Raw genomic sequence first — 8211 nt, 5'->3', positions numbered from 1 at the left:
AAAACGTCTCAATGTCAAGAGCCCTGAAATGAATTTTTTTGTATGGTATTTTATATTTTAACAGTGAAGTGGAGATCTTTTTTAAACGTTAAAACCTCATTTAATTTTGTCTTATAGAGTTTATAATGAGTAAAAGATTGTATAAGTGTAATAATTCATCTGTAAACCTAAAAGCCAATTTTGAGAAAGTAAGCGACTGTGACCAGTAATAGTCATATATGGAGAGATTAGAAATTCATGTGTAAACGTCTCAGTGTCAATTGCCTTAAAATGAATTTTTCTGTATGAAACTGTGTGTTTTGACAACGAAGTGGAGATCTTTTTAAACGTTGGAACCTCATTTAATTTTATGTCTTATAGAGTTTATAATGAGTAAAAGATTATATAAGCGTAATAATTCATCTGTAAACCTAGAAATGTACAGCCAATTTTGAAAGAGATGTACCCTAGCTCAGAAAAATGTTATTGAATAGGTTAATGCTGTTGTAATGAAATGCTTCTTCTAATTTAAAAAAAAAATGTCAGATCACCAGTAAGAAACACAATTTTATCTTATATTCTCTTTTTTTAAACTTATTTAAAGTATGAGTGTTTTTTTATGAAGCAAGCATGATATCTACATTATCCAAACAACAGAAGGAAAATAAACTGATTTAAAAATTACCCACATCTTACTGACCTGAAAAAGGAGACTTCAGAATATTCTTAACTAATTTAAAAATCCAAAGGAGCACATACAATTGCAAAGTGTGATGACAGTGTAAAACAAAGATCTACATGAAGACATAGAGCATATATAAAAGCATTGGGACTGGAGAGCTGGCTCAGCAGTTGAGTGCACTGACTGCTCTTGCAGAGGACCTGGTTCGTTTCCCAGCATCCACATGCCATCTAACAACCATCCATAGCTCCATAACACTGGTTGTTCTTGCAGAAGACCCAGGTTCGAATCCCAGCACCCACATGACAGCTAACAACTGTCCGCACGTAACTCCAGTCCCAGGGGATCGACAGTCTCTTCTGACCTCCGTGGGCACTGCATGACACGGGTGCACTTACCTACATGCAGGCAATACACGCATACACATAAAATAAAAATAATAAAATAAAAAGAGGACATGAAGCCGAGAGGGAGATGGGGTTGGGGGAGGTGGTGCTGGATGGGTGCGATCAACACACACCGTAGAAATGTATGGAACTTTCAGAGAATAAACTGTTTCCTGCTCAAGTTGGTACTGGTCAGAGTGTTTTGTCACAGTAATTGAAAGCTAACTAGAATAGCCAGTTTAGCCAAACAGAAGGTTTAATAGTCGATGCTACATACCTTGACATCTAGCAACACTAGGCTAGCCTCCAATGATCTAACCCACAGGTCCTAACCCCCTTCTAAAATGGATAACATGGGGCATATTTAAATAGGAGGGAGTTATACAAGGAAAAGGTAGACATAGATAAAATGGGGGCTACTTAAAAGGGAAGGAGTTATACAAGCAACTTGGGCATAAAGGAGCTCAAGAGAGGTGGGACCACAAAAGACTGGTATTATCAAAGGAGAAATGGGGAAAAGAGGACACATTAAATGGGGAATTCTTAGTGGAGGCACTAGACAGTGAGAGAGAGGAGAGATAAATAATGCCTGGCTAGTATTCAAAACCAGAGGAAATCATATTAGTCCAACAACCTTATAGCAAATTACAGATACAGTATCCCTACATGAGTTCATATGTGTAGCTAAAGACTACATAATAAGAAGCACTGCCAGACAGGAGAAACATTCCTTTGACCTTTTGGCCAGGGTGGTCCAAGAGATTCCCAGACAGTAACCCAGCATAGAACTGGGAAAAGCAACTGATTGCTGCTAGATGAGGAAGAGCTGATCTTCCTAAAACAAGGAACTCTAGATAGGCTGAATAGACTCAGCAGATGGATAAGCACTGGAGAATGGCTGGTTTTACTGACAACACAGTGGTCAGTAACGGATGACAGAGTATATGGGCTCCAGTGGTGGGGAGGGACTATGGGAGGGTGCCATTTGGGATGTGAGTATAAAGATGAATAAGGTTGTTTGGGATATTCTGTATGAAACATTTCATACAGAAATGTTTCATTACCATTGAAATCTACCTGATGACTTTATATCCATACTCATGTGCCAAGGATCTCAGATAGTAATTGATTGTGACTAGTAATAATCAGATATATAGAGATTAGAAATGCATGTGCAAACATCTAAGTGTTAATTGCATTAAAATGAATTTGTCTGTATTGAACTGTGTATTTTAATACTGAGTAAAATATTATATAACTGTATTAATTCAACTGTAAGCCTAAAAATTTACAGCCAGTTTTGAAAGAGATGCATCATAGCTCTCGAAATTGTTATTGAATATGTCAATGCTGTTGTAATGAAATGCTTCTTCTAATTATGTGGTTATTAAATAAATAAATTTTAAAAATATATCATTCACAGTGATCAACTTGGTTTTAATCCCAGAAATGCAGTGATGGTTTACAAATACAAATTGATAAATGTAATAAATTATATAAGTGGACTTAAAGACAAAAATCGTGTGATCATCTCAATAGATGTGGAAAAGGCCTTTTTTAAGGTTTTTTTTTTTTTTTTAAGTGTATGAGTGTATTGCTTGCATGTATGTGAGAGCACCCGTGTCATGCAATACTGCAAAGGTCAGAAGAGGGCTTCAGAGTCCCCTGGAACTGGAGTTAAGGACGGTTCATAACCGTCATGTGGGTGCTGGGAATCGAAGCCAGGTCCTCTGCAAGAGCAGTCAATGCTCTCAACTGCTGAGCCATCTCTCAGAAAAGGCCTTTGAAAAAATCCAACATTCATTCATGATGTCCTACAGAGAATAAGTTTGGAGGGAATATATCAACATAAAATAAAGGCTATAAATATAACAAACTTATAGCCAGCATCATCCTAAATGGAGAAAAACTTCATTAAAATGAGGGAAAAGATAGAGCTACCCACTGTTTGGTTTTAGAGTAATATATTCAATATAGTGGCTGAAGTCTTCGCTAGAGCAATAAGACAAGAAAACAAGTCAATAGTCAATATATCCCAGTTTATAGATGATATGATGCTATATATAAAGAGATGTTGAAGACTCCACCAGAAAATTCTTAGAGCTGATTAACACTTTTGACAAAGCAGCAGGATAGTTTTAAAACTCATTCAATTTTATGTCTTACAGTGTTTATACTGAGTTCAATATTGTATAACTGTATTAATTCAACTGTGAACCTAAAAATTACAACCACCTTTGAAAGGGATGTATCCTTGCTCTGGAATGTGTTACTGAATATGTTAAAGCTGTAATGAAATGCTTCTTCTAATCATGTGGTTATTAATCTTTTTTAATTTTTAAAAAATCAGTAGCCTTTCTATATAACAACACACTAAGAATTCAGGAAAACAATCCCATTCATCATAGCCTCTAATAATAAAAATAGGCTTTAGCACTGCATTGAATCAGATCCCTTCCCCAATAGATTAGTGAACTTCACAGCTCTCACCAGAGTAACTTCTTGCAGCAGATGATAATTAACACAAAGCACAACTGGTCAATGTACAGAGAATAAGATACTGTGGACTATTCAGCCATAAATGGGACACCTATTTCATACCCTCTACACCCAAGGCTCAGGAGATCATTGTGGAAAAGGGGATCAGAAAGATTGTAAGAGCCAGAGGTGGTAGGAAACCTGTCTTCCAAATACAACAGGTAAGTTGCTCATATGAACACATAACCCTGTGACACCATTCACAAGACCTGTGCAAACCCAAGCCAGACAAAAATACAACTAAAGGGGGGAGGTGGGCAAGGAGTCCCAGCCCTAGCAAGGGACCTGTTGAGAATAGAGAGCCAGCTTTCTCTAAGGGTGTGATGCCCAGTAAGTTGACCAGGCTCCGATAGAAGTACCCACCCCAAAAAGTATTTTGAGAACACAAATTAGTCTTGATAGACCTTTAAATAATTTAATAATGATGATGATGATGATGATAATGATAATAATAATAATAATAATAATAGAGGACTTGAAGTTGGAGGGCTAATATGGTGGGGGTGGAAATAGGGTGAGGTATAGAACAGTGCTTTCTAAATTGGACTTTGATTGCTCAGGAAGTAAATCCATCAAATGACAAATGGGACCTCACATGTAAAAACTTCTGCACAATGAAGTAAATATTCAATCAAGTAAGGTGGCAGCCTACAAAATAGGAGACTATTTTTGTCACCTGTATATCTGACAGATGGTTAGTATCTACACTACACAAAGAACTCGAGAAACTAAGAATCTGGAAAACAGAAAACCTAATTTTTTAATATTTTATTTATTATTTTTATTTTAGGCATATGAGTGTTTTGACTCATGTATATATGTGCATCCATGTCATCCAACACCCACGAAGTTCAGAAAAGGGTGTCAGAGTCCCTGGAACTGGAGTTATGGGTGGCTGTAAACCACCATGAGGGTGCCAGTAATTGAACCTGGGTCCTCTGCAAGAGCACCCAGTGCTCTTAATCATTGAGCCATATCTCCAGCCTCCAGAAAACCTAATTTTTAAAAAATGAGCTATGAACCTGAACAGAGTTCTCAAAAGAAGAAATATAAATGGCTAATAAACATTTAATAAGTTTTCAACATCAGCGGGAGCATGCAAATTACATACTTTGAGATTGCATCTCACTACAGTCAGAATGACAAATTCTGGACAGGATGTGGGAACAAAAGGAACTATTAGTCACTGGTGCTGGGGTATAAACTGGCACAGCCACTATGGAAATGAGTGGCAACATTCCTCAAAACACTAAAAGTATGTGTGCTGGATAGCTTTAGTGTCAACTTGACACACCTGGGTTGAGGGAGCCTCAATCGGGGAATTTCCTCTATTGGACTGGCCTGTGGGCATGTCTGAGGGCCATCTTCTTGATGAGTGATGTGGGAGGGCCCAGCCCACTGTGGGTGGTGCCACACCTGGGCAGGTGGGCCTGTGTTGCATAAGAAAGCAGGCTGAGCAGGAGCCAAGGGAGCAAGCCTGTAAGCAGCGTTCCTCCATGGCCTGTGCTCCAGCTCCTGCCTCCAAGTTCCTGCCCTGAGTTCCTACCTTGGGCTCCCTGATGAACTGCATGCGACCTGGGAGATGTAAGACAAATAAACCCTTTCCTCCCCAAGTTGGTACTGGTCAGAGTGTTTTGTCACAGCAATGAAGAACAAACTAAGACAGTATGACTATAATATGACCCAACTATATCATTCCTGAGCATACACTGAACAAAATCTAGATACTACTACAGAGATACTTACTCATCCATGTTCACACATGCTCTGTTCTCAACAGCTAGGATATGGGATCAGCCTAGATATTCACCAAATAATGAATGGATAATGAAAATGTGGTACATATGCACAATGGAATTTCATTAAGAAAAGAAAAATGAAATTGTAGGTAAATGGATGGAACAGGAAAAATTATACTGCAAAGGGTAATCGAGGCACAAACAACACCTATTCTCTATTGTATGTGAATACTAGTTTAACCCTTTAGATTTGTGTGTTTAGCTGAGAGAACTTACATAAGACAATAATCTAGAAAGAGACCATGGGGTATGTTGACTTAAGACAAATGAGAGAGTAGGACATAAGTGATATGAAAGTCAAAAGGGAGAGCACATGGGACAGAAAGGTTTAAACAGGAAGGGGGTGGGTGGTAAGGGAGAATAGGAGGAAAGGGGGAGAGTTAATCAAAATGAAGGTTGTATAAAATAGCAATATGGAAGCCCATCACCTTGTAAGCCAATTTAAAAATACACTACTTTTAAAAAGACTTAGAAGGGTGATATTCTGCATATCTGGACAATGCTATTCCTAAAAGCCGAAGCTTATTAAAAGAAACTCCCAGTGTGAGATGTGGGATACCTCCTTGGTCAGAGAAACCTCAGAGATCCCAAAAACAATGTAGGCCCTTGCGATTCCTTTTGGTTGCAAGCCACAGTTAGCTGATTAAGACCATGTTGCTGAAGACACCACTTTTTCTGCAAGTTAAAGAGAAACAAAGCTGGGGCTGAAGAAATGGCTCAGCAGTTAAGAGCACTAACTGTTCTTGCAAAAGACCTGGGTTTGAATCCCAGCACCCATATGGTGGTTAACAATCATCAGCAACTCAAGTTCCAGGGAATCTGACATCCTCTTCTGTCCTCCATAGGCACTGAATGATATGGGTGCATTTACACACATAAAGGCATAAGGTTCTTACACATAAAAATAAATAAATCAGAGACCTCCTCCATCAGGGTAGCTCAGGAAACCACCAGAGTGTGCTGGGTTCTGGTCTCCAACTACCAGAGGGCCTGAGAACCCAGGGGACATCCTGAAGGCCCCCAATCCTTCTTCCACGTGGTGGTGAGCTTCCCCTAATTGCACCATACCATCCCCCTACCTGGGATTTGGTGAGGCTCCTCCCAAGGCCCCAGGGCAGATCTGGCTTGGGTAGGCTAAGGCTGAAATCCAGCACACAGCCTGAGAGGGTGGGTTCAGTCCTCCATCTGGGTAGCAGCTGGGAGCTAAGCAGACCGCCAGAGAGTGCAGGGTTCTGGCCTCCCTCTGCCCTCCAACAACTACAGGGCCTGAGAATCCAGGGGACAATCTGACAGCCCCCAGATCCTGCCTCCACTTGGTGGTGAGCTTGCCCTAATTGCACCATACCATGCCCCTACCTGGGATTTTGTGAGGCCCCTCCAAGGCCTCAGGGCAGATCCACCTCAGGTAGGCTAAGGCTGGGATCGCAGCAGATTGCCAGAGAGTGCTGAGTTCTGGCCCCTCTGGCCTCCATCTGGCATAGGGTTGACAATGCACAGGACTGCTGAGAGAACCTGAATTCTGCCTCCAGGTGGTGAAGGAAGTCTGAGTGTACCTGACTGGAACATGAATTGGGCTTCTGTGGGTACCCCTGAATAAAGCCATCAGTTCCCTCCAAAATAAACCTGAAAGAACCTGAACCCTGTACCAACCAACTTTACGTAACCAATAAAGAAAGGATCTAGGCACCTGGATAATACAAACAGAGGCATACTCCAACTTAATTGTCATATTAGAATCATAAACAACAAAAGAAATTCGCATGCCAAAACTACAATGAAAGAATAATAAAATGGAAAGCCAAAACACTATGTCCCCACCAAACTCTACCAATCCTGTAGAAGAGATCTACAAGGAGAACCCCCTAGAGATAACCCAGGACACTGAATTTAAAAGAACAATCATAAACATGATCAAGTAATTCAACGAATTTAAAGAACACATGAATCAACAAATCAAAGAGCTGAAAGGAGATAGGGATAAACTTCTGAATGAATTCCAAAAAAGAGATAGAAACATTGAAGAAAACTCAGGCAGAAAAGAAGAACGAAGTGCAAAACTCAATAAGCCAACTTGAAACAATAGGGGAAAGCCTCACCTCTAGAATGAATGAAATAGAAAACAAAATATCAACACTGATGGATAAAGTTGAAGAACTGGACTACTGGAGTAAAGAGTATGGAAAATTTGACTCCCATCCTCAGACCTGTTGGGGTAAGTCTATAGCGCAGCCCTCTGCGATTTGACTCCCCAAGCCACATTCACCCTTCCATCTCCCCCGCTGTTCTCTATTCCTAGTTTAGGCCCTACGCCATTCCTAGTCTTGGGGCCCCAGACACCTGGGGAACCAATACTGCTTCCTGATCCTTTTCACCCAGAACAACTTAGTCCCTTTCTTGGGACCCAGGAGCACCGCTTCTGGACCTGGCCCTGCCCTCACCTCTCTCTGCTTCCCGGGACCTGCACTACCGGCTAACTCTCCTAGCCTGCACTCCCATCCTCAGACCTGTTGGGGTAAGTCTATAGCGTAGCCCTCTGCGCTTTGACTCCCCAAGCCACATACACCCTTTCATCTCCCCCGCTGTTCTCTACTCCTAGTTTGGGCCCTGCGCCACTCCTAGTCTTAGGGCCCCAGACACCTGGGGAACCAATACTGCTTCATGATCTTTTTCACCCAGACCAACGTAGTGCCTTCCCTGGGCCCTAGGAGCACTGCTTCTGGACGTGGCCCCGCCCTCACCTCCCTTTACTTCCCTGATCCTACAACACCCGCTAGCCTCTTTCTGGGGCTTACCTTTCCGCTCCCTGATCCTTTGCATGCAGCAAAAC

The 8211-nt window shown here is 41.1% G+C and overlaps 1 pseudogene; it reads right to left on the bottom strand.

Moving 5' to 3' along the window:
* The window catches only part of LOC103744104, a 79975-nt pseudogene that overhangs the window by 19061 nt on the left and 52703 nt on the right, over positions 1-8211 (bottom strand).

The sequence above is a fragment of the Nannospalax galili genome, unplaced genomic scaffold (assembly GCF_000622305.1).
Source record: "Nannospalax galili isolate Female #2095 unplaced genomic scaffold, S.galili_v1.0 scaffold540, whole genome shotgun sequence".
In the NCBI taxonomy this organism is placed as follows: Eukaryota; Metazoa; Chordata; class Mammalia; order Rodentia; family Spalacidae; genus Nannospalax; species Nannospalax galili.
This window is presented reverse-complemented; position numbering and strand designations above follow the sequence as displayed.